Raw genomic sequence first — 22,079 nt, 5'->3', positions numbered from 1 at the left:
CCAATGAGCAGCGAGCTAAAACATATCGCAAATGTCAAAAATAATATAACGGGGTTAATATATATCGCGCACATGTGATATGTTTGTCATGAGGCGCAAAAAATAATTAAAAAGGGAATGCAGCACGAGGACTTCCCAGGAGGTCACCCATCCAAGTACTACTCTCGCCCAAGCACGCTTAACTTCGAAGTTCTGATGGGATCCGGTGCTTTAGTGCTGGTATGATCGTATCCAACATGTTACCCCCGCCTTCGTCCCTTATGCTTGCCACTCCCAGGTCCACTGCAAAGATGATTGTCATTCTTACTACCATTACAACCGTTGCCTAATAATGGATAATGCCCTATATATACTACTTACTCCCCCCCCTCAAACACGGAGACGAGTTTACCACGGTTTCCACCCCTCCCTCTATACCGCAGCAACACGTATTTTTTTACCCCTTTCAGAACGCGCTCCTCGCGCCACAAAGCCGCCTCTAGACGCGTGACCAATGAGCAGCGAGCTAAAACATATCGCAAAAGTCAAAAATAATATAACGGGGTTAATATATATCGCGCACATGTGATATGTTTGTCATGAGGCGCAAAAAATAATTAAAAAGGGAATGCAACACGAGGACTTCCCAGGAGGTCACCCATCCTAGTACTACCCTCGCCCAAGCACGCTTAACTTCGGAGTTCTGATGGGATCCGGTGCTTTAGTGCTGGTATGATCGCATCCAACATGTTACCCCCGCCTTCGTCCCCTATGCTTGCCACTCCCAGGTCCACTGCAAAGATGATTGTCATTCTTACTACCATTACAACCGTTGCCTAATAATGGATAATGCCCTATATATACTACTTACCCCCCCCTCAAACACGGAGACAAGTTTACCACGGTTTCCACCCCTCCCTCTATACCCCAGCAACACGTATTTTTTTACCCCTTTCAGAACGCGCTCCTCGCGCCACAAAGCCGCCTCTAGACGCGTGACCAATGAGCAGCGAGCTAAAACATATCGCAAATGTCAAAAATAATATAACGGGGTTAATATATATCGCGCACATGTGATATGTTTGTCATGAGGCGCAAAAAATAATTAAAAAGGGAATGCAGCACGAGGACTTCCCAGGAGGTCACCCATCCAAGTACTACTCTCGCCCAAGCACGCTTAACTTTGAAGTTCTGATGGGATCCGGTGCTTTAGTGCTGGTATGATCGTATCCAACATGTTACCCCCGCCTTCGTCCCTTATGCTTGCCACTCCCAGGTCCACAGCAAAGATGATTGTCATTCTTACTACCATTACAACCGTTGCCTAATAATGGATAATGCCCTATATATACTACTTACTCCCCCCCCCCCCTCAAACACGGAGACGAGTTTACCACGGTTTCCACCCCTCCCTCTATACCGCAGCAACACGTATTTTTTTACCCCTTTCAGAACGCGCTCCTCGCGCCACAAAGCCGCCTCTAGACGCGTGACCAATGAGCAGCGAGCTAAAACATATCGCAAAAGTCAAAAATAATATAACGGGGTTAATATATATCGCGCACATGTGATATGTTTGTCATGAGGCGCAAAAAATAATTAAAAAGGGAATGCAACACGAGGACTTCCCAGGAGGTCACCCATCCTAGTACTACCCTCGCCCAAGCACGCTTAACTTCGGAGTTCTGATGGGATCCGGTGCTTTAGTGCTGGTATGATCGCATCCAACATGTTACCCCCGCCTTCGTCCCCTATGCTTGCCACTCCCAGGTCCACTGCAAAGATGATTGTCATTCTTACTACCATTACAACCGTTGCCTAATAATGGATAATGCCCTATATATACTACTTACCCCCCCCCTCAAACACGGAGACAAGTTTACCACGGTTTCCACCCCTCCCTCTATACCCCAGCAACACGTATTTTTTTACCCCTTTCAGAACGCGCTCCTCGCGCCACAAAGCCGCCTCTAGACGCGTGACCTATGAGCAGCGAGCTAAAACATATCGCAAATGTCAAAAATAATATAACGGGGTTAATATATATTGCGCACATGTGATATGTTTGTCATGAGGCGCAAAAAATAATTAAAAAGGGAATGCAACACGAGGACTTCCCAGGAAGTCACCCATCCAAGTACTACTCTCGCCCAAGCACGCTTAACTTCGGAGTTCTGATGGGATCCGGTGCTTTAGTGCTGGTATGATCGCATCCAACATGTTACCCCCGCCTTCGTCCCTTATGCTTGCCACTCCCAGGTCCACTGCAAAGATGATTGTCATTCTTACTACCATTACAACCGTTGCCTAATAATGGATAATGCCCTATATATACTACTTACTCCCCCCCCCCCCTCAAACACGGAGACGAGTTTACCATGGTTTCCACCCCTCCCTCTATACCGCAGCAACACGTATTTTTTTACCCCTTTCAGAACGCGCTCCTCGCGCCACAAAGCCGCCTCTAGACGCGTGACCAATGAGCAGCGAGCTAAAACATATCGCAAATGTCAAAAATAATATAACGGGGTTAATATATATCGCGCACATGTGATATGTTTGTCATGAGGCGCAAAAAATAATTAAAAAGGGAATGCAACACGAGGACTTCCCAGGAGGTCACCCATCCTAGTACTACCCTCGCCCAAGCACGCTTAACTTCAAAGTTCTGATGGGATCCGGTGCTTTAGTGCTGGTATGATCGCATCCAACATGTTACCCCCGCCTTCGTCCCTTATGCTTGCCACTCCCAGGTCCACTGCAAAGATGATTGTCATTCTTACTACCATTACAACCGTTGCCTAATAATGGATAATGCCCTATATATACTACTTACCCCCCCTCAAACACGGAGACGAGTTTACCACGGTTTCCACCCCTCCCTCTATACCCCAGCAACACGTATTTTTTTACCCCTTTCAGAACGCGCTCCTCGCGCCACAAATCTGCTTCTAGACGCGTGACCAATGAGCAGCGAGCTAAAACATATCGCAAATGTCAAAAATAATATAACGGGGTTAATATATATCGCGCACATGTGATATGTTTGTCATGAGGCGGAAAAAATAAATAAAAAGGGAATGCAACACGAGGACTTCCCAGGAGGTCACCCATCCTAGTACTACTCTCGCCCAAGCACGCTTAACTTCGGAGTTCTGATGGGATCCGATGCTTTAGTGCTGGTATGATCGCATCCAACATGTTAACCCCGCCTTCGTCCCTTATGCTTGCCACTCCCAGGTCCACTGCAAAGATGATTGTCATTCTTACTACCATTACAACCGTTGCCTAATAATGGATAATGCCCTATATATACTACTTACTCCCCCCCCCTCAAACACGGAGACGAGTTTACCACGGTTTCCACCCCTCCCTCTATACCGCAGCAACACGTATTTTTTTACCCCTTTCAGAACGCGCTCCTCGCACCACAAAGCCGCCTCTAGACGCGTAACCAATGAGCAGCGAGCTAAAACATATCGAAAAAGTCAAAAATAATATAACGGGGTTAATATATATCGCGCACATGTGATATGTTTGTCATGAGGCGCAAAAAATAATTAAAAAGGGAATGCAACACGAGGACTTCCCAGGAGGTCACTGATCCTAGTACTACTCTCGCCCAAGCACGCTTAACTTCGGAGTTCTGATGGGATCCGGTGCTTTAGTGCTGGTATGATCGCATCCAACATGTTACCCCCGCCTTCGTCCCTTATGCTTGCCACTCCCAGGTCCACTACAAAGATGATTATCATTCTTACTACCATTACAACCGTTGCCTAATAATGGATAATGCCCTATATATACTACTTACGCCCCCCCCAAACACGGAGACGAGTTTACCACGGTTTCCACCCCTCCCTCTATACCGCAGCAACACGTATTTTTTTACCCCTTTCAGAACGCGCTCCTCGCGCCACAAAGCCGCCTCTAGACGCGTGACCAATGAGCAGCGAGCTAAAACATATCGCAAATGTCAAAAATAATATAACGGGGTTAATATATATCGCGCACATGTGATATGTTTGTCATGAGGCGCCAAAAATAATTAAAAAGGGAATGCAACACGAGGACTTCCCAGGAGGTCACCCATCCTAGTACTACCCTCGCCCAAGCACGCTTAACTTCGGAGTTCTGATGGGATCCGATGCTTTAGTGCTGGTATGATCGCATCCAACATGTTACCCCCGCCTTCGTCCCTTATGCTTGCCACTCCCAGGTCCACAGCAAAGATGATTGTCATTCTTACTACCATTACAACCGTTGCCTAATAATGGATAATGCCCTATATATACTACTTACTCCCCCCCCCCTCAAACACGGAGACGAGTTTACCACGGTTTCCACCCCTCCCTCTATACCGCAGCAACACGTATTTTTTTACCCCTTTCAGAACGCGCTCCTCGCGCCACAAAGCCGCCTCTAGACGCGTGACCAATGAGCAGCGAGCTAAAACATATCGCAAAAGTCAAAAATAATATAACGGGGTTAATATATATCGCGCACATGTGATATGTTTGTCATGAGGCGCAAAAAATAATTAAAAAGGGAATGCAACACGAGGACTTCCCAGGAGGTCACCCATCCTAGTACTACACTCGCCCAAGCACGCTTAACTTCGAAGTTCTGATGGGATCCGATGCTTTAGTGCTGGTATGATCGCATCCAACATGTTACCCCCGCCTTCGTCCCTTATGCTTGCCACTCCCAGGTCCACTGCAAAGATGATTGTCATTCTTACTACCATTACAACCGTTGCCTAATAATGGATAATGCCCTATATATACTACTTACCCCCCCCCCCCTCAAACACGGAGACGAGTTTACCACGGTTTCCACCCCTCCCTCTATACCGCAGCAACACGTATTTTTTTACCCCTTTCAGAACGCGCTCCTCGCACCACAAAGCCGCCTCTAGACGCGTGACCAATGAGCAGCGAGCTAAAACATATCGCAAATGTCAAAAATAATATAACGGGGTTAATATATATCGCGCACATGTGATATGTTTGTCATGAGGCGGAAAAAATAATTAAAAAGGGAATGCAACACGAGGACTTCCCAGGAGGTCACCCATCCTAGTACTACCCTCGCCCAAGCACGCTTAACTTCGGAGTTCTGATGGGATCCGGTGCTTTAGTGCTGGTATGATCGCATCCAACATGTTACCCCCGCCTTCGTCCCTTATGCTTGCCACTCCCAGGTCCACTGCAAAGATGATTGTCATTCTTACTACCATTACAACCGTTGCCTAATAATGGATAATGCCCTATATATACTACTTACCCCCCCCCTCAAACACGGAGACGTGTTTACCACGGTTTCCACCCCTCCCTCTATACCGCAGCAACACGTATTTTTTTACCCCTTTCAGAACGCGCTCCTCGCGCCACAAAGCCGCCTCTAGACGCGTGACCAATGAGCAGCGAGCTAAAACATATCGCAAAAGTCAAAAATAATATAACGGGGTTAATATATATCGCGCACATGTGATATGTTTGTCATGAGGCGCAAAAAAAATTAAAAAGGGAATGCAACACGAGGACTTCCCAGGAGGTCACCGATCCTAGTACTACTCTCGCCCAAGCACGCTTAACTTCGGAGTTCTGATGGGATCCGGTGCTTTAGTGCTGGTATGATCGCATCCAACATGTTACCCCCGCCTTCGTCCCTTATGCTTGCCACTCCCAGGTCCACTGCAAAGATGATTGTCATTCTTACTACCATTACAACCGTTGCCTAATAATGGATAATGCCCTATATATACTACTTACTCTCCCCCCTCAAACACGGAGACGAGTTTACCACGGTTTCCACCCCTCCCTCTATACCACAGCAACACGTATTTTTTTACCCCTTTCAGAACGCGCTCCTCACACCACAAAGCCGCCTCTAGACGCGTGACCAATGAGCAGCGAGCTAAAACATATCGCAAAAGTCAAAAATAATATAACGGGGTTAATATATATCGCGCACATGTGATATGTTTGTCATGAGGCGCAAAAAAAATTAAAAAGGGAATGCAACACGAGGACTTCCCAGGAGGTCACCGATCCTAGTACTACTCTCGCCCAAGCACGCTTAACTTCGGAGTTCTGATGGGATCCGGTGCTTTAGTGCTGGTATGATCGCATCCAACATGTTACCCCCGCCTTCGTCCCTTATGCTTGCCACTCCCAGGTCCACTGCAAAGATGATTGTCATTCTTACTACCATTACAACCGTTGCCTAATAATGGATAATGCCCTATATATACTACTTACTCTCCCCCCTCAAACACGGAGACGAGTTTACCACGGTTTCCACCCCTCCCTCTATACCACAGCAACACGTATTTTTTTACCCCTTTCAGAACGCGCTCCTCACACCACAAAGCCGCCTCTAGACGCGTGACCAATGAGCAGCGAGCTAAAACATATCGCAAAAGTCAAAAATAATATAACGGGGTTAATATATATCGCGCACATGTGATATGTTTGTCATGAGGCGGAAAAAATAATTAAAAAGGGAATGCAACACGAGGACTTCCCAGGAGGTCACCGATCCTAGTACTACTCTCGCCCAAGCACGCTTAACTTCGGAGTTCTGATGGGATCCGGTGCTTTAGTGCTGGTATGATCGCATCCAACATGTTACCCCCGCCTTCGTCCCTTATGCTTGCCACTCCCAGGTCCACTGCAAAGATGATTGTCATTCTTACTACCATTACAACCGTTGCCTAATAATGGATAATGCCCTATATATACTACTTACTCTCCCCCCTCAAACACGGAGACGAGTTTACCACGGTTTCCACCCCTCCCTCTATACCACAGCAACACGTATTTTTTTACCCCTTTCAGAACGCGCTCCTCACACCACAAAGCCGCCTCTAGACGCGTGACCAATGAGCAGCGAGCTAAAACATATCGCAAAAGTCAAAAATAATATAACGGGGTTAATATATATCGCGCACATGTGATATGTTTGTCATGAGGCGGAAAAAATAATTAAAAAGGGAATGCAACACGAGGACTTCCCAGGAGGTCACCGATCCTAGTACTACTCTCGCCCAAGCACGCTTAACTTCGGAGTTCTGATGGGATCCGGTGCTTTAGTGCTGGTATGATCGCATCCAACATGTTACCCCCGCCTTCGTCCCTTATGCTTGCCACTCCCAGGTCCACTACAAAGATGATTGTCATTCTTACTACCATTACAACCGTTGCCTAATAATGGATAATGCCCTATATATACTACTTACTCCCCCCCCTCAAACACGGAGACGAGTTTACCACGGTTTCCACCCCTCCCTCTATACCGCAGCAACACGTATTTTTTTACCCCTTTCAGAACGCGCTCCTCGTGCCACAAAGCCGCCTCTAGACGCGTGACCAATGAGCACCGAGCTAAAACATATCGCAAATGTCAAAAATAATATAACGGGGTTAATATATATCGCGCACATGTGATATGTTTGTCATGAGGCGCAAAAAATAATTAAAAAGGGAATGCAACACGAGGACTTCCCAGGAGGTCACCCATCCTAGTACTACACTCGCCCAAGCACGCTTAACTTCGAAGTTCTGATGGGATCCGATGCTTTAGTGCTGGTATGATCGCATCCAACATGTTACCCCCGCCTTCGTCCCTTATGCTTGCCACTCCCAGGTCCACTGCAAAGATGATTGTCATTCTTACTACCATTACAACCGTTGCCTAATAATGGATAATGCCCTATATATACTACTTACCCCCCCCCCTCAAACACGGAGACGAGTTTACCACGGTTTCCACCCCTCCCTCTATACCGCAGCAACACGTATTTTTTTACCCCTTTCAGAACGCGCTCCTCGCACCACAAAGCCGCCTCTAGACGCGTGACCAATGAGCAGCGAGCTAAAACATATCGCAAATGTCAAAAATAATATAACGGGGTTAATATATATCGCGCACATGTGATATGTTTGTCATGAGGCGCAAAAAATAATTAAAAAGGGAATGCAACACGAGGACTTCCCAGGAGGTCACCGATCCTAGTACTACCCTCGCCCAAGCACGCTTAACTTCGGAGTTCTGATGGGATCCGGTGCTTTAGTGCTGGTATGATCGCATCCAACATGTTACCCCCGCCTTCGTCCCTTATGCTTGCCACTCCCAGGTCCACTGCAAAGATGATTGTCATTCTTACTACCATTACAACCGTTGCCTAATAATGGATAATGCCCTATATATACTACTTACCCCCCCCCCCCTCAAACACGGAGACGTGTTTACCACGGTTTCCACCCCTCCCTCTATACCGCAGCAACACGTATTTTTTTACCCCTTTCAGAACGCGCTCCTCGCGCCACAAAGCCGCCTCTAGACGCGTGACCAATGAGCAGCGAGCTAAAACATATCGCAAAAGTCAAAAATAATATAACGGGGTTAATATATATCGCGCACATGTGATATGTTTGTCATGAGGCGCAAAAAAAATTAAAAAGGGAATGCAACACGAGGACTTCCCAGGAGGTCACCGATCCTAGTACTACTCTCGCCCAAGCACGCTTAACTTCGGAGTTCTGATGGGATCCGGTGCTTTAGTGCTGGTATGATCGCATCCAACATGTTACCCCCGCCTTCGTCCCTTATGCTTGCCACTCCCAGGTCCACTGCAAAGATGATTGTCATTCTTACTACCATTACAACCGTTGCCTAATAATGGATAATGCCCTATATATACTACTTACCCCCCCCCCCTCAAACACGGAGACGTGTTTACCACGGTTTCCACCCCTCCCTCTATACGGCAGCAACACGTATTTTTTTACCCCTTTCAGAACGCGCTCCTCGCGCCACAAAGCCGCCTCTAGACGCGTGACCAATGAGCAGCGAGCTAAAACATATCGCAAATGTCAAAAATAATATAACGGGGTTAATATATATCGCGCACATGTGATATGTTTGTCATGAGGCGCAAAAACTAATTAAAAAGGGAATGCAACAAGAGGACTTCCCAGGAGGTCACCCATCCTAGTACTACTCTCGCCCAAGCACGCTTAACTTCGGAGTTCTGATGGGATCCGATGCTTTAGTGCTGGTATGATCGCATCCAACATGTTACCCCCGCCTTCGTCCCTTATGCTTGCCACTCCCAGGTCCACTGCAAAGATGATTGTCATTCTTACTACCATTACAACCGTTGCCTAATAATGGATAATGCCCTATATATACTACTTACTCCCCCCTCAAACACGGAGACGAGTTTACCACGGTTTCCACCCCTCCCTCTATACCGCAGCAACACGTATTTTTTTACCCCTTTCAGAACGCGCTCCTCGCGCCACAAAGCCGCCTCTAGACGCGTGACCAATGAGCAGCGAGCTAAAACATATCGCAAATGTCAAAAATAATATAACGGGGTTAATATATATCGCGCACATGTGATATGTTTGTCATGAGGCGCCAAAAATAATTAAAAAGGGAAGGCAACACGAGGACTTCCCAGGAGGTCACCCATCCTAGTACTACCCTCGCCCAAGCACGCTTAACTTCGGAGTTCTGATGGGATCCGATGCTTTAGTGCTGGTATGATCGCATCCAACATGTTACCCCCGCCTTCGTCCCTTATGCTTGCCACTCCCAGGTCCACTGCAAAGATGATTGTCATTCTTACTACCATTACAACAGTTGCCTAATAATGGATAATGCCCTATATATACTACTTACCCCCCCCCTCAAACACGGAGACGAGTTTACCACGGTTTCCACCCCTCCCTCTATACCCCAGCAACACGTATTTTTTTACCCCTGTCAGAACGCGCTCCTCGCGCCACAAAGCCGCCTCTAGACGCGTGACCAATGAGCAGCGAGCTAAAACATATCGCAAATGTCAAAAATAATATAACGGGGTTAATATATATTGCGCACATGTGATATGTTTGTCATGAGGCGCAAAAAATAATTAAAAAGGGAATGCAACACGAGGACTTCCCAGGAGGTCACCCATCCAAGTACTACTCTCGCCCAAGCACGCTTAACTTCGGAGTTCTGATGGGATCCGGTGCTTTAGTGATGGTTATCGCATCCAACATGTTACCCCCGCCTTCGTCCCTTATGCTTGCCACTCCCAGGTCCACTGCAAAGATGATTGTCATTCTTACTACCATTACAACCGTTGCCTAATAATGGATAATGCCCTATATATACTACTTACTCCCCCCCTCAAACACGGAGACGAGTTTACCACGGTTTCCATCCCTCCCTGTATACCGCAGCAACACGTATTTTTTTACCCCTTTCAGAACGCGCTCCTCGCGCCACAAAGCCGCCTCTAGACGCGTGACCAATGAGCAGCGAGCTAAAACATATCGCAAATGTCAAAAATAATATAACGGGGTTAATATATATCGCGCACATGTGATATGTTTGTCATGAGGCGCAAAAAATAATTAAAAAGGGAATGCAACACGAGGACTTCCCAGGAGGTCACCCATCCTAGTACTACCCTCGCCCAAGCACCCTTAACTTCGGAGTTCTGATGGGATCCGGTGCTTTAGTGCTGGTATGATCGCATCCAACATGTTACCCCCGCCTTCGTCCCTTATGCTTGCCACTCCCAGGTCCACTGCAAAGATGATTGTCATTCTTACTACCATTACAACCGTTGCCTAATATTGGATAATGCCCTATATATACTACTTACTCCCCCCCTCAAACACGGAGACGAGTTTACCACGGTTTCCACCCCTCCCTGTATACCGCAGCAACACGTATTTTTTTACCCCTTTCAGAACGCGCTCCTCGCGCCACAAAGCCGCCTCTAGACGCGTGACCAATGAGCAGCGAGCTAAAACATATCGCAAATGTCAAAAATAATATAACGGGGTTAATATATATCGCGCACATGTGATATGTTTGTCATGAGGCGCAAAAAATAATTAAAAAGGGAATGCAACACGAGGACTTCCTAGGAGGTCACCCATCCTAGTACTACCCTCGCCCAAGCACCCTTAACTTCGGAGTTCTGATGGGATCCGGTGCTTTAGTGCTGGTATGATCGCATCCAACATGTTACCCCCGCCTTCGTCCCTTATGCTTGCCACTCCAGGTCCACTGCAAAGATGATTGTCATTCTTACTACCATTACAACCGTTGCCTAATAATGGATAATGCCCTATATATACTACTTACCCCCCCCCCCCCTCAAACACGGAGACGAGTTTACCACGGTTTCCACCCCTCCCTCTATACCCCAGCAACACGTATTTTTTTACCCCTTTCAGAACGCGCTCCTCGCGCCACAAAGCCGCCTCTAGACGCGTGACCAATGAGCAGCGAGCTAAAACATATCGCAAATGTCAAAAATAATATAACGGGGTTAATATATATTGCGCACATCTGATATGTTTGTCATGAGGCGCAAAAAATAATTAAAAAGGGAATGCAACACGAGGACTTCCCAGGAGGTCACCCATCCAAGTACTACTCTCGCCCAAGCACGCTTAACTTCGGAGTTCTGATGGGATCCGGTGCTTTAGTGATGGTTATCGCATCCAACATGTTACCCCCGCCTTCGTCCCTTATGCTTGCCACTCCCAGGTCCACTGCAAAGATGATTGTCATTCTTACTACCATTACAACCGTTGCCTAATAATGGATAATGCCCTATATATACTACTTACTCCCCCCCTCAAACACGGAGACGAGTTTACCACGGTTTCCATCCCTCCCTGTATACCGCAGCAACACGTATTTTTTTACCCCTTTCAGAACGCGCTCCTCGCGCCACAAAGCCGCCTCTAGACGCGTGACCAATGAGCAGCGAGCTAAAACATATCGCAAATGTCAAAAATAATATAACGGGGTTAATATATATCGCGCACATGTGATATGTTTGTCATGAGGCGCAAAAAATAATTAAAAAGGGAATGCAACACGAGGACTTCCCAGGAGGTCACCCATCCTAGTACTACCCTCGCCCAAGCACCCTTAACTTCGGAGTTCTGATGGGATCCGGTGCTTTAGTGCTGGTATGATCGCATCCAACATGTTACCCCCGCCTTCGTCCCTTATGCTTGCCACTCCCAGGTCCACTGCAAAGATGATTGTCATTCTTACTACCATTACAACCGTTGCCTAATATTGGATAATGCCCTATATATACTACTTACTCCCCCCCTCAAACACGGAGACGAGTTTACCACGGTTTCCACCCCTCCCTGTATACCGCAGCAACACGTATTTTTTTACCCCTTTCAGAACGCGCTCCTCGCGCCACAAAGCCGCCTCTAGACGCGTGACCAATGAGCAGCGAGCTAAAACATATCGCAAATGTCAAAAATAATATAACGGGGTTAATATATATCGCGCACATGTGATATGTTTGTCATGAGGCGCAAAAAATAATTAAAAAGGGAATGCAACACGAGGACTTCCTAGGAGGTCACCCATCCTAGTACTACCCTCGCCCAAGCACCCTTAACTTCGGAGTTCTGATGGGATCCGGTGCTTTAGTGCTGGTATGATCGCATCCAACATGTTACCCCCGCCTTCGTCCCTTATGCTTGCCACTCCAGGTCCACTGCAAAGATGATTGTCATTCTTACTACCATTACAACCGTTGCCTAATAATGGATAATGCCCTATATATACTACTTACCCCCCCCCCTCAAACACGGAGACGAGTTTACCACGGTTTCCACCCCTCCCTCTATACCCCAGCAACACGTATTTTTTTACCCCTTTCAGAACGCGCTCCTCGCGCCACAAAGCCGCCTCTAGACGCGTGACCAATGAGCAGCGAGCTAAAACATATCGCAAATGTCAAAAATAATATAACGGGGTTAATATATATTGCGCACATCTGATATGTTTGTCATGAGGCGCAAAAAATAATTAAAAAGGGAATGCAACACGAGGACTTCCCAGGAGGTCACCCATCCAAGTACTACTCTTGCCCAAGCACGCTTAACTTCGGAGTTCTGATGGGATCCGGTGCTTTAGTGCTGGTATGATCGCATCCAAAATGTTACCCCCGCCTTCGTCCCTTATGCTTGCCACTCCCAGGTCCACTGCAAAGATGATTGTCATTCTTACTACCATTACAACCGTTGCCTAATAATGGATAATGCCCTATATATACTACTTACTCCCCCCCTCAAACACAGAGACGAGTTTACCACGGTTTCCACCCCTCCCTCTATACCCCAGCAACACGTATTTTTTTTACCCCTTTCAGAACGCGCTCCTCGCGCCACAAAGCCGCCTCTAGACGCGTGACCAATGAGCAGCGAGCTAAAACATATCGCAAATGTCAAAAATAATATAACGGGGTTAATATATATCGCGCACATGTGATATGTTTGTCATGAGGCGCAAAAAATAATTAAAAAGGGAATGCAACACGAGGACTTCCCAGGAGGTCACCCATCCTAGTACTACCCTCGCCCAAGCACCCTTAACTTCGGAGTTCTGATGGGATCCGGTGCTTTAGTGCTGGTATGATCGCATCCAACATGTTACCCCCGCCTTCGTCCCTTATGCTTGCCACTCCCAGGTCCACTGCAAAGATGATTGTCATTCTTACTACCATTACAACCGTTGCCTAATAATGGATAATGCCCTATATATACTACTTACCCCCCCCTCAAACACGGAGACGAGTTTACCACGGTTTCCACCCCTCCCTCTATACCCCAGCAACACGTATTTTTTTACCCCTTTCAGAACGCGCTCCTCGCGCCACAAAGCCGCCTCTAGACGCGTGACCAATGAGCAGCGAGCTAAAACATATCGCAAATGTCAAAAATAATATAACGGGGTTAATATATATTGCGCACATGTGATATGTTTGTCATGAGGCGCAAAAAATAATTAAAAAGGGAATGCAACACGAGGACTTCCCAGGAGGTCAGCCATCCAAGTACTACTCTCGCCCAAGCACGCTTAACTTCGGTGTTCTGATGGGATCCGGTGCTTTAGTGCTGGTATGATCGCATCCAACATGTTACCCCCGCCTTCGTCCCTTATGCTTGCCACTCCCAGGTCCACTACAAAGATGATTGTCATTCTTACTACCATTACAACCGTTGCCTAATAATGGATAATGCCCTATATATACTACTTACTCCCCCCCCCCTCAAACACGGAGACGAGTTTACCACGGTTTCCACCCCTCCCTCTATACCGCAGCAACACGTATTTTTTTACCCCTTCCAGAACGCGCTCCTCGCGCCACAAAGCCGCCTCTAGACGCGTGACCAATGAGCAGCGAGCTAAAACATATCGCAAATGTCAAAAATAATATAACGGGGTTAATATATATCGCGCACATGTGATATGTTTGTCATGAGGCACAAAAAATAATTAAAAAGGGAATGCAACACGAGGACTTCCCAGGAGGTCACCCATCCTAGTACTATTCTCGCCCAAGCACACTTAACTTCGGAGTTCTGATGGGATCCGGTGCTTTAGTGCTGGTATGATCGCATCCAACATGTTACCCCCGCCTTCGTCCCTTATGCTTGCCACTCCCAGGTCCACTACAAAGATGATTGTCATTCTTACTACCATTACAACCGTTGCCTAATAATGGAAAATTCCCTATATATACTACTTACTCCCCCCTCAAACACGGAGACGAGTTTACCACGGTTTCCACCCCTCCCTCTATACCGCAGCAACACGTATTTTTTTACCCCTTTCAGAACGCGCTCCTCGCGCCACAAAGCCGCCTCTAGACGCGTGACCAATGAGCAGCGAGCTAAAACATATCGCAAATGTCAAAAATAATATAACGGGGTTAATATATACCGCGCACATGTGATATGTTTGTCATGAGGCGCCAAAAATAATTAAAAAGGGAATGCAACACGAGGACTTCCCAGGAGGTCACCAATCCTAGTACTACCCTCGCCCAAGCACGCTTAACTTCGGAGTTCTGATGGGATCCGGTGCTTTAGTGCTGGTATGATCGCATCCAACATGTTACCCCCGCCTTCGTCCCTTATGCTTGCCACTCCCAGGTCCACTGCAAAGATGATTGTCATTCTTACTACCATTACAACCGTTGCCTAATAATGGATAATGCCCTATATATACTACTTACCCCCCCCCTCAAACACGGAGACGAGTTTACCACGGTTTCCACCCCTCCGTCTATACCGCAGCAACACGTATTTTTTTACCCCTTTCAGAACGCGCTCCTCGCGCCACAAAGCCGCCTCTAGACGCGTGACCAATGAGCAGCGAGCTAAAACATATCGCAAATGTCAAAAATAATATAACGGGGTTAATATATATTGCGCACATGTGATATGTTTGTCATGAGGCGCAAAAAATAATTAAAAAGGGAATGCAACACGAGGACTTCCCAGGAGGTCACCCATCCAAGTACTACTCTCGCCCAAGCACGCTTAACTTCGAAGTTCTGATGGGATCCGGTGCTTTAGTGCTGGTATGATCGCATCCAACATGTTACCCCCGCCTTCGTCCCTTATGCTTGCCACTCCCAGGTCCACTGCAAAGATGATTGTCATTCTTACTACCATTACAACCGTTGCCTAATAATGGATAATGCCCTATATATACTACTTACTCCCCCCCCTCAAACACGGAGACGAGTTTACCACGGTTTCCACCCCTCCCTCTATACCGCAGCAACACGTATTTTTTTACCCCTTCCAGAACGCGCTCCTCGCGCCACAAAGCCGCCTCTAGACGCGTGACCAATGAGCAGCGAGCTAAAACATATCGCAAATGTCAAAAATAATATAACGGGGTTAATATATATCGCGCACATGTGATATGTTTGTCATGAGGCGCAAAAAATAATTAAAAAGGGAATGCAACACGAGGACTTCCCAGGAGGTCACCCATCCAAGTACTACTCTCGCCCAAGCACGCTTAACTTCGGAGTTCTGATGGGATCCGGTGCTTTAGTGCTGGTATGATCGCATCCAACATGTTACCCCCGCCTTCGTCCCTTATGCTTGCCACTCCCAGGTCCACTGCAAAGATGATTGTCATTCTTACTACCATTACAACCGTTGCCTAATAATGGATAATGCCCTATATATACTACTTACTCCCCCCCTCAAACACGGAGACGAGTTTACCACGGTTTCCACCCCTCCCTCTATACCGTAGCAACACGTATATTTTTACCCCTTTCAGAACGCGCTCCTCGCGCCACAAAGCCGCCTCTACACGCGTGACCAATGACCAGCGAGCTAAAACATATCGCAAATGTCAAAAATAATATAACGGGGTTAATATATACCGCGCACATGTGATATGTTTGTCATGAGGCGCCAAAAACAATTAAAAAGGGAATGCAACACGAGGACTTCCCAGGAGGTCACCAATCCTAGTACTACCCTCGCCCAAGCACGCTTAACTTCGGAGTTCTGATGGGATCCGGTGCTTTAGTGCTGGTATGATCGCATCCAACATGTTACCCCCGCCTTCGTCCCTTATGCTTGCCACTCCCAGGTCCACTGCAAAGATGATTGTCATTCTTACTACCATTACAACCGTTGCGTAATAATGGATAATGCCCTATATATACTACTTACCCCCCCCTCAAACACGGAGACGAGTTTACCACGGTTTCCACCCCTCCCTCTATACCGCAGCAACACGTATTTTTTTACCCCTTTCAGAACGCGCTCCTCGCGCCACAAAGCCGCCTCTAGACGCGTGACCAATGAGCAGCGAGCTAAAACATATCGCAAATGTCAAAAATAATATAACGGGGTTAATATATATTGCGCACATGTGATATGTTTGTCATGAGGCGCAAAAAATAATTAAAAAGGGAATGCAACACGAGGACTTCCCAGGAGGTCACCCATCCAAGTACTACTCTCGCCCAAGCACGCTTAACTTCGGAGTTCTGATGGGATCCGGTGCTTTAGTGCTGGTATGATCGCATCCAACATGTTACCCCCGCCTTCGTCCCTTATGCTTGCCACTCCCAGGTCCACTGCAAAGATGATTGTCATTCTTACTACCATTACAACCGTTGCCTAATAATGGATAATGCCCTATATATACTACTTACTCCCCCCCCCTCAAACACGGAGACGAGTTTACCACGGTTTCCACCCCTCCCTCTATACCGCAGCAACACGTATTTTTTTACCCCTTCCAAAACGCGCTCCTCGCGCCACAAAGCCGCCTCTAGACGCGTGACCAATGAGCAGCGAGCTAAAACATATCGCAAATGTCAAAAATAATATAACGGGGTTAATATATATCGCGCACATGTGATATGTTTGTCATGAGGCGCAAAAAATAATTAAAAAGGGAATGCAACACGAGGACTTCCCAGGAGGTCACCCATCCTAGTACTATTCTCGCCCATGCACGCTTAACTTCGGAGTTCTGATGGGATCCGGTGCTTTAGTGCTGGTATGATCGCATCCAACATGTTACCCCCGCCTTCGTCCCTTATGCTTGCCACTCCCAGGTCCACTACAAAGATGATTGTCATTCTTACTACCATTACAACCGTTGCCTAATAATGGAAAATTCCCTATATATACTACTTACTCCCCCCCTCAAACACGGAGACGAGTTTACCACGGTTTCCACCCCTCCCTCTATACCGCAGCAACACGTATTTTTTTACCCCTTTCAGAACGCGCTCCTCGCGCCACAAAGCCGCCTCTAGACGCGTGACCAGTGAGCAGCGAGCTAAAACATATCGCAAATGTCAAAAATAATATAACGAGGTTAATATATAGCGCGCACATGTGATATGTTTGTCATGAGGCGCAAAAAATAATTAAAAAGGGAATGCAACACGACGACTTCCCAGGAGGTCACCCATCCTAGTACTATTCTCGCCCAAGCACGCTTAACTTCGGAGTTCTGATGGGATCCGATGCTTTAGTGCTGGTATGATCGCATCCAACATGTTACCCCCGCCTTCGTCCGTTATGCTTGCCACTCCCAGGTCCACTGCAAAGATGATTGTCATTCTTACTACCATTACAACCGTTGCCTAATAATGGATAATGCCCTATATATACTACTTACTCCCCCCCTCAAACACGGAGACGAGTTTACCACGGTTTCCACCCCTCCCTCTATACCGCAGCAACACGTATTTTTTTACCCCTTTCAGAACGCGCTCCTCGCGCCACAAAGCCGCCTCTAGACGCGTGACCAATGAGCAGCGAGCTAAAACATATCGCAAATGTCAAAAATAATACAACGGGGTTAATATATATCGCGCACATGTGATATGTTTGTCATGAGGCGCAAAAAATAATTAAAAAGGGAATGCAACACGAGGACTTCCCAGGAGGTCACCCCCTCAAACACGGAGACGAGTTTACCACGGTTTCCACCCCTCCCTCTATACCGCAGCAACACGTATTTTTTTACCCCTTTCAGAACGCGCTGCTCGCGCCACAAAGCCGCCTCTAGACGCGTGACCAATGAGCAGCGAGCTAAAACATATCGCAAATGTCAAAAATAATATAACGGGGTTAATATATATCGCGCACATGTGATATGTTTGTCATGAGGCGCAAAAAATAATTAAAAAGGGAATGCAACACGAGGACTTCCCAGGAGGTCACCCATCCTAGTACTACTCTCTCCCAAGCACGCTTAACTTCGGTGTTCTGATGGGATCCGATGCTTTAGTGCTGGTATGATCGCATCCAACATGTTACCCCCGCCTTCGTCCCTTATGCTTGCCACTCCCAGGTCCACTGCAAAGATGATTGTCATTCTTACTACCATTACAACCGTTGCCTAATAATGGATAATGCCCTATATATACTACTTACTCCCCCCCTCAAACACGGAGACGAGTTTACCACGGTTTCCACCCCTCCCTCTATACCGTAGCAACACGTATATTTTTACCCCTTTCAGAACGCGCTCCTCGCGCCACAAAGCCGCCTCTAGACGCGTGACCAATGACCAGCGAGCTAAAACATATCGCAAATGTCAAAAATAATATAACGGGGTTAATATATACCGCGCACATGTGATATGTTTGTCATGAGGCGCCAAAAACAATTAAAAAGGGAATGCAACACGAGGACTTCCCAGGAGGTCACACATCCTAGTACTACCCTCGCCCAAGCACGCTTAACTTCGGAGTTCTGATGGGATCCGGTGCTTTAGTGCTGGTATGATCGCATCCAACATGTTACCCCCGCCTTCGTCCCTTATGCTTGCCACTCCCAGGTCCACTGCAAAGATGATTGTCTATCTTACTACCATTACAACCGTTGCCTAATAATGGATAATGCCCTATATATACTACTTACCCCCCCCCCCCTCAAACACGGAGACGAGTTTACCACGGTTTCCACCCCTCCCTCTATACCGCAGCAACACGTATTTTTTTACCCCTTTCAGAACGCGCTCCTCGCGCCAAAAAGCCGCCTCTAGACGCGTGACCAATGAGCAGCGAGCTAAAACATATCGCAAATGTCAAAAATAATATAACGGGGTTAATATATAGCGCGTACATGTGATATGTTTGTCATGAGGCGCAAAAAATAATTAAAAAGGGAATGCAACACGAGGACTTCCCAGGAGGTCACCCATCCTAGTACTATTCTCGCCCAAGCACGCTTAACTTCGGAGTTCTGATGGGATCCGGTGCTTTAGTGCTGGTATGATCGCATCCAACATGTTACCCCCGCCTTCGTTCCTTATGCTTGCCACTCCCAGGTCCACTGCAAAGATGATTGTCATTCTTACTACCATTACAACCGTTGCCTAATAATGGATAATGCCCTATATATACTACTTACCCCCCCCCCTCAAACACGGAGACGAGTTTACCACGGTTTCCACCCCTCCCTCTATACCCCAGCAACACGTATTTTTTTACCCCTTTCAGAACGCGCTCCTCGCGCCACAAAGCCGCCTCTAGACGCGTGACCAATGAGCAGCGAGCTAAAACATATCGCAAATCTCAAAAATAATATAACGGGGTTAATATATATTGCGCACATGTGATATGTTTGTCATGAGGCGCAAAAAATAATTAAAAAGGGAATGCAACACGAGGACTTCCCAGGAGGTCACCCATCCAAGTACTACTCTCGCCCAAGCACGCTTAACTTCGGAGTTCTGATGGGATCCGGTGCTTTAGTGCTGGTATGATCGCATCCAACATGTTACCCCCGCCTTCGTCCCTTATGCTTGCCACTCCCAGGTCCACTGCAAAGATGATTGTCATTCTTACTACCATTACAACCGTTGCCTAATAATGGATAATGCCCTATATATACTACTTACTCCCCCCCCCCTCAAACACGGAGACGAGTTTACCACGGTTTCCACCCCTCCCTCTATACCGCAGCAACACGTATTTTTTTACCCCTTTCAGAACGCGCTCCTCGCGCCACAAAGCCGCCTCTAGACGCGTGACCAATGAGCAGCGAGCTAAAACATATCGCAAATGTCAAAAATAATATAACGGGGTTAATATATATTGCGCACATGTGATATGTTTGTCATGAGGCGCAAAAAATAATTAAAAAGGGAATGCAACACGAGGACTTCCCAGGAGGTCACCCATCCAAGTACTACTCTTGCCCAAGCACGCTTAACTTCGGAGTTCTGATGGGATCCGGTGCTTTAGTGCTGGTATGATCGCATCCAAAATGTTACCCCCGCCTTCGTCCCTTATGCTTGCCACTCCCAGGTCCACTGCAAAGATGATTGTCATTCTTACTACCATTACAACCGTTGCCTAATAATGGATAATGCCCTATATATACTACTTACTCCCCCCCTCAAACACAGAGACGAGTTTACCACGGTTTCCACCCCTCCCTCTATACCCCAGCAACACGTATTTTTTTTACCCCTTTCAGAACGCGCTCCTCGCGCCACAAAGCCGCCTCTAGACGCGTGACCAATGAGCAGCGAGCTAAAACATATCGCAAATGTCAAAAATAATATAACGGGGTTAATATATATCGCGCACATGTGATATGTTTGTCATGAGGCGCAAAAAATAATTAAAAAGGGAATGCAACACGAGGACTTCCCAGGAGGTCACCCATCCTAGTACTACCCTCGCCCAAGCACCCTTAACTTCGGAGTTCTGATGGGATCCGGTGCTTTAGTGCTGGTATGATCGCATCCAACATGTTACCCCCGCCTTCGTCCCTTATGCTTGCCACTCCCAGGTCCACTGCAAAGATGATTGTCATTCTTACTACCATTACAACCGTTGCCTAATAATGGATAATGCCCTATATATACTACTTACCCCCCCCCCCTCAAACACGGAGACGAGTTTACCACGGTTTCCACCCCTCCCTCTATACCCCAGCAACACGTATTTTTTTACCCCTTTCAGAACGCGCTCCTCGCGCCACAAAGCCGCCTCTAGACGCGTGACCAATGAGCAGCGAGCTAAAACATATCGCAAATGTCAAAAATAATATAACGGGGTTAATATATATTGCGCACATGTGATATGTTTGTCATGAGGCGCAAAAAATAATTAAAAAGGGAATGCAACACGAGGACTTCCCAGGAGGTCACCCATCCAAGTACTACTCTCGCCCAAGCACGCTTAACTTCGGTGTTCTGATGGGATCCGGTGCTTTAGTGCTGGTATGATCGCATCCAACATGTTACCCCCGCCTTCGTCCCTTATGCTTGCCACTCCCAGGTCCACTACAAAGATGATTGTCATTCTTACTACCATTACAACCGTTGCCTAATAATGGATAATGCCCTATATATACTACTTACTCCCCCCCCCTCAAACACGGAGACGAGTTTACCACGGTTTCCACCCCTCCCTCTATACCGCAGCAACACGTATTTTTTTACCCCTTCCAGAACGCGCTCCTCGCGCCACAAAGCCGCCTCTAGACGCGTGACCAATGAGCAGCGAGCTAAAACATATCGCAAATGTCAAAAATAATATAACGGGGTTAATATATATCGCGCACATGTGATATGTTTGTCATGAGGCACAAAAAATAATTAAAAAGGGAATGCAACACGAGGACTTCCCAGGAGGTCACCCATCCTAGTACTATTCTCGCCCAAGCACACTTAACTTCGGAGTTCTGATGGGATCCAGTGCTTTAGTGCTGGTATGATCGCATCCAACATGTTACCCCCGCCTTCGT

General features: G+C 47.1%; 45 non-coding genes across 45 annotated transcripts; all 45 read right to left on the bottom strand.

Moving 5' to 3' along the window:
- Nucleotides 1-114: 114 nt before the first annotated feature.
- Nucleotides 115-233, bottom strand: LOC141024184 (5S ribosomal RNA). The gene has a single exon (XR_012185781.1). It is a non-coding gene; the product is annotated as a 5S ribosomal RNA (ribosomal RNA).
- Nucleotides 234-604: 371 nt separating this feature from the next.
- Nucleotides 605-723, bottom strand: LOC141024977 (5S ribosomal RNA). Its single transcript, XR_012186475.1, has one exon. It is a non-coding gene; the product is annotated as a 5S ribosomal RNA (ribosomal RNA).
- Nucleotides 724-1,092: 369 nt separating this feature from the next.
- LOC141024335 (5S ribosomal RNA) lies at nucleotides 1,093-1,211 on the bottom strand. The gene has a single exon (XR_012185932.1). It is a non-coding gene; the product is annotated as a 5S ribosomal RNA (ribosomal RNA).
- Nucleotides 1,212-1,586: 375 nt separating this feature from the next.
- LOC141024561 (5S ribosomal RNA) lies at nucleotides 1,587-1,705 on the bottom strand. Its single transcript, XR_012186152.1, has one exon. It is a non-coding gene; the product is annotated as a 5S ribosomal RNA (ribosomal RNA).
- Nucleotides 1,706-2,075: 370 nt separating this feature from the next.
- Nucleotides 2,076-2,194, bottom strand: LOC141025060 (5S ribosomal RNA). Its single transcript, XR_012186557.1, has one exon. It is a non-coding gene; the product is annotated as a 5S ribosomal RNA (ribosomal RNA).
- Nucleotides 2,195-2,569: 375 nt separating this feature from the next.
- Nucleotides 2,570-2,688, bottom strand: LOC141023508 (5S ribosomal RNA). Its single transcript, XR_012185107.1, has one exon. It is a non-coding gene; the product is annotated as a 5S ribosomal RNA (ribosomal RNA).
- Nucleotides 2,689-3,056: 368 nt separating this feature from the next.
- LOC141024973 (5S ribosomal RNA) lies at nucleotides 3,057-3,175 on the bottom strand. Its single transcript, XR_012186471.1, has one exon. It is a non-coding gene; the product is annotated as a 5S ribosomal RNA (ribosomal RNA).
- Nucleotides 3,176-3,547: 372 nt separating this feature from the next.
- Nucleotides 3,548-3,666, bottom strand: LOC141024154 (5S ribosomal RNA). Its single transcript, XR_012185751.1, has one exon. It is a non-coding gene; the product is annotated as a 5S ribosomal RNA (ribosomal RNA).
- A 369-nt stretch (nucleotides 3,667-4,035) lies between these two features.
- On the bottom strand, nucleotides 4,036-4,154 carry LOC141024789 (5S ribosomal RNA). The gene has a single exon (XR_012186286.1). It is a non-coding gene; the product is annotated as a 5S ribosomal RNA (ribosomal RNA).
- Nucleotides 4,155-4,527: 373 nt separating this feature from the next.
- On the bottom strand, nucleotides 4,528-4,646 carry LOC141023840 (5S ribosomal RNA). The gene has a single exon (XR_012185437.1). It is a non-coding gene; the product is annotated as a 5S ribosomal RNA (ribosomal RNA).
- A 373-nt stretch (nucleotides 4,647-5,019) lies between these two features.
- On the bottom strand, nucleotides 5,020-5,138 carry LOC141023474 (5S ribosomal RNA). The gene has a single exon (XR_012185071.1). It is a non-coding gene; the product is annotated as a 5S ribosomal RNA (ribosomal RNA).
- A 369-nt stretch (nucleotides 5,139-5,507) lies between these two features.
- Nucleotides 5,508-5,626, bottom strand: LOC141023638 (5S ribosomal RNA). The gene has a single exon (XR_012185238.1). It is a non-coding gene; the product is annotated as a 5S ribosomal RNA (ribosomal RNA).
- A 370-nt stretch (nucleotides 5,627-5,996) lies between these two features.
- On the bottom strand, nucleotides 5,997-6,115 carry LOC141023637 (5S ribosomal RNA). The gene has a single exon (XR_012185237.1). It is a non-coding gene; the product is annotated as a 5S ribosomal RNA (ribosomal RNA).
- Nucleotides 6,116-6,486: 371 nt separating this feature from the next.
- Nucleotides 6,487-6,605, bottom strand: LOC141023636 (5S ribosomal RNA). Its single transcript, XR_012185236.1, has one exon. It is a non-coding gene; the product is annotated as a 5S ribosomal RNA (ribosomal RNA).
- Nucleotides 6,606-6,976: 371 nt separating this feature from the next.
- LOC141023634 (5S ribosomal RNA) lies at nucleotides 6,977-7,095 on the bottom strand. Its single transcript, XR_012185234.1, has one exon. It is a non-coding gene; the product is annotated as a 5S ribosomal RNA (ribosomal RNA).
- Nucleotides 7,096-7,466: 371 nt separating this feature from the next.
- Nucleotides 7,467-7,585, bottom strand: LOC141023839 (5S ribosomal RNA). Its single transcript, XR_012185436.1, has one exon. It is a non-coding gene; the product is annotated as a 5S ribosomal RNA (ribosomal RNA).
- Nucleotides 7,586-7,956: 371 nt separating this feature from the next.
- Nucleotides 7,957-8,075, bottom strand: LOC141023575 (5S ribosomal RNA). The gene has a single exon (XR_012185175.1). It is a non-coding gene; the product is annotated as a 5S ribosomal RNA (ribosomal RNA).
- Nucleotides 8,076-8,447: 372 nt separating this feature from the next.
- LOC141023633 (5S ribosomal RNA) lies at nucleotides 8,448-8,566 on the bottom strand. Its single transcript, XR_012185233.1, has one exon. It is a non-coding gene; the product is annotated as a 5S ribosomal RNA (ribosomal RNA).
- A 372-nt stretch (nucleotides 8,567-8,938) lies between these two features.
- Nucleotides 8,939-9,057, bottom strand: LOC141023915 (5S ribosomal RNA). The gene has a single exon (XR_012185513.1). It is a non-coding gene; the product is annotated as a 5S ribosomal RNA (ribosomal RNA).
- A 369-nt stretch (nucleotides 9,058-9,426) lies between these two features.
- LOC141023536 (5S ribosomal RNA) lies at nucleotides 9,427-9,545 on the bottom strand. The gene has a single exon (XR_012185136.1). It is a non-coding gene; the product is annotated as a 5S ribosomal RNA (ribosomal RNA).
- Nucleotides 9,546-9,915: 370 nt separating this feature from the next.
- On the bottom strand, nucleotides 9,916-10,032 carry LOC141024384 (5S ribosomal RNA). The gene has a single exon (XR_012185981.1). It is a non-coding gene; the product is annotated as a 5S ribosomal RNA (ribosomal RNA).
- A 370-nt stretch (nucleotides 10,033-10,402) lies between these two features.
- LOC141024896 (5S ribosomal RNA) lies at nucleotides 10,403-10,521 on the bottom strand. Its single transcript, XR_012186393.1, has one exon. It is a non-coding gene; the product is annotated as a 5S ribosomal RNA (ribosomal RNA).
- A 370-nt stretch (nucleotides 10,522-10,891) lies between these two features.
- Nucleotides 10,892-11,010, bottom strand: LOC141024774 (5S ribosomal RNA). The gene has a single exon (XR_012186271.1). It is a non-coding gene; the product is annotated as a 5S ribosomal RNA (ribosomal RNA).
- Nucleotides 11,011-11,383: 373 nt separating this feature from the next.
- On the bottom strand, nucleotides 11,384-11,500 carry LOC141024383 (5S ribosomal RNA). The gene has a single exon (XR_012185980.1). It is a non-coding gene; the product is annotated as a 5S ribosomal RNA (ribosomal RNA).
- A 370-nt stretch (nucleotides 11,501-11,870) lies between these two features.
- On the bottom strand, nucleotides 11,871-11,989 carry LOC141024833 (5S ribosomal RNA). Its single transcript, XR_012186330.1, has one exon. It is a non-coding gene; the product is annotated as a 5S ribosomal RNA (ribosomal RNA).
- A 370-nt stretch (nucleotides 11,990-12,359) lies between these two features.
- On the bottom strand, nucleotides 12,360-12,478 carry LOC141024768 (5S ribosomal RNA). The gene has a single exon (XR_012186265.1). It is a non-coding gene; the product is annotated as a 5S ribosomal RNA (ribosomal RNA).
- Nucleotides 12,479-12,848: 370 nt separating this feature from the next.
- LOC141025124 (5S ribosomal RNA) lies at nucleotides 12,849-12,967 on the bottom strand. The gene has a single exon (XR_012186621.1). It is a non-coding gene; the product is annotated as a 5S ribosomal RNA (ribosomal RNA).
- Nucleotides 12,968-13,338: 371 nt separating this feature from the next.
- On the bottom strand, nucleotides 13,339-13,457 carry LOC141024794 (5S ribosomal RNA). The gene has a single exon (XR_012186291.1). It is a non-coding gene; the product is annotated as a 5S ribosomal RNA (ribosomal RNA).
- A 369-nt stretch (nucleotides 13,458-13,826) lies between these two features.
- LOC141023992 (5S ribosomal RNA) lies at nucleotides 13,827-13,945 on the bottom strand. The gene has a single exon (XR_012185590.1). It is a non-coding gene; the product is annotated as a 5S ribosomal RNA (ribosomal RNA).
- A 373-nt stretch (nucleotides 13,946-14,318) lies between these two features.
- LOC141024879 (5S ribosomal RNA) lies at nucleotides 14,319-14,437 on the bottom strand. Its single transcript, XR_012186376.1, has one exon. It is a non-coding gene; the product is annotated as a 5S ribosomal RNA (ribosomal RNA).
- Nucleotides 14,438-14,806: 369 nt separating this feature from the next.
- Nucleotides 14,807-14,925, bottom strand: LOC141023503 (5S ribosomal RNA). The gene has a single exon (XR_012185101.1). It is a non-coding gene; the product is annotated as a 5S ribosomal RNA (ribosomal RNA).
- A 370-nt stretch (nucleotides 14,926-15,295) lies between these two features.
- On the bottom strand, nucleotides 15,296-15,414 carry LOC141025088 (5S ribosomal RNA). Its single transcript, XR_012186585.1, has one exon. It is a non-coding gene; the product is annotated as a 5S ribosomal RNA (ribosomal RNA).
- Nucleotides 15,415-15,785: 371 nt separating this feature from the next.
- LOC141023890 (5S ribosomal RNA) lies at nucleotides 15,786-15,904 on the bottom strand. The gene has a single exon (XR_012185488.1). It is a non-coding gene; the product is annotated as a 5S ribosomal RNA (ribosomal RNA).
- Nucleotides 15,905-16,274: 370 nt separating this feature from the next.
- On the bottom strand, nucleotides 16,275-16,393 carry LOC141023501 (5S ribosomal RNA). Its single transcript, XR_012185099.1, has one exon. It is a non-coding gene; the product is annotated as a 5S ribosomal RNA (ribosomal RNA).
- A 369-nt stretch (nucleotides 16,394-16,762) lies between these two features.
- LOC141023879 (5S ribosomal RNA) lies at nucleotides 16,763-16,881 on the bottom strand. The gene has a single exon (XR_012185477.1). It is a non-coding gene; the product is annotated as a 5S ribosomal RNA (ribosomal RNA).
- Nucleotides 16,882-17,253: 372 nt separating this feature from the next.
- Nucleotides 17,254-17,372, bottom strand: LOC141024943 (5S ribosomal RNA). The gene has a single exon (XR_012186440.1). It is a non-coding gene; the product is annotated as a 5S ribosomal RNA (ribosomal RNA).
- Nucleotides 17,373-17,742: 370 nt separating this feature from the next.
- Nucleotides 17,743-17,861, bottom strand: LOC141023929 (5S ribosomal RNA). The gene has a single exon (XR_012185527.1). It is a non-coding gene; the product is annotated as a 5S ribosomal RNA (ribosomal RNA).
- Nucleotides 17,862-18,503: 642 nt separating this feature from the next.
- On the bottom strand, nucleotides 18,504-18,622 carry LOC141024325 (5S ribosomal RNA). The gene has a single exon (XR_012185922.1). It is a non-coding gene; the product is annotated as a 5S ribosomal RNA (ribosomal RNA).
- A 370-nt stretch (nucleotides 18,623-18,992) lies between these two features.
- On the bottom strand, nucleotides 18,993-19,111 carry LOC141025228 (5S ribosomal RNA). Its single transcript, XR_012186726.1, has one exon. It is a non-coding gene; the product is annotated as a 5S ribosomal RNA (ribosomal RNA).
- A 373-nt stretch (nucleotides 19,112-19,484) lies between these two features.
- On the bottom strand, nucleotides 19,485-19,603 carry LOC141024195 (5S ribosomal RNA). Its single transcript, XR_012185792.1, has one exon. It is a non-coding gene; the product is annotated as a 5S ribosomal RNA (ribosomal RNA).
- Nucleotides 19,604-19,974: 371 nt separating this feature from the next.
- LOC141023868 (5S ribosomal RNA) lies at nucleotides 19,975-20,093 on the bottom strand. The gene has a single exon (XR_012185466.1). It is a non-coding gene; the product is annotated as a 5S ribosomal RNA (ribosomal RNA).
- A 373-nt stretch (nucleotides 20,094-20,466) lies between these two features.
- LOC141025123 (5S ribosomal RNA) lies at nucleotides 20,467-20,585 on the bottom strand. The gene has a single exon (XR_012186620.1). It is a non-coding gene; the product is annotated as a 5S ribosomal RNA (ribosomal RNA).
- A 371-nt stretch (nucleotides 20,586-20,956) lies between these two features.
- LOC141024781 (5S ribosomal RNA) lies at nucleotides 20,957-21,075 on the bottom strand. Its single transcript, XR_012186278.1, has one exon. It is a non-coding gene; the product is annotated as a 5S ribosomal RNA (ribosomal RNA).
- A 372-nt stretch (nucleotides 21,076-21,447) lies between these two features.
- On the bottom strand, nucleotides 21,448-21,566 carry LOC141023606 (5S ribosomal RNA). The gene has a single exon (XR_012185206.1). It is a non-coding gene; the product is annotated as a 5S ribosomal RNA (ribosomal RNA).
- A 372-nt stretch (nucleotides 21,567-21,938) lies between these two features.
- On the bottom strand, nucleotides 21,939-22,057 carry LOC141023477 (5S ribosomal RNA). Its single transcript, XR_012185074.1, has one exon. It is a non-coding gene; the product is annotated as a 5S ribosomal RNA (ribosomal RNA).
- Between the last annotated feature and the right edge of the window lie 22 nt (nucleotides 22,058-22,079).

The sequence above is a fragment of the Aegilops tauschii genome, chromosome 5 (assembly GCF_002575655.3).
Source record: "Aegilops tauschii subsp. strangulata cultivar AL8/78 chromosome 5, Aet v6.0, whole genome shotgun sequence".
Taxonomy (NCBI): domain Eukaryota; kingdom Viridiplantae; phylum Streptophyta; class Magnoliopsida; order Poales; family Poaceae; genus Aegilops; species Aegilops tauschii.
The sequence above is the reverse complement of the archived record's forward strand: the minus strand, read 5'-3'. Positions and strand labels throughout refer to the sequence as shown.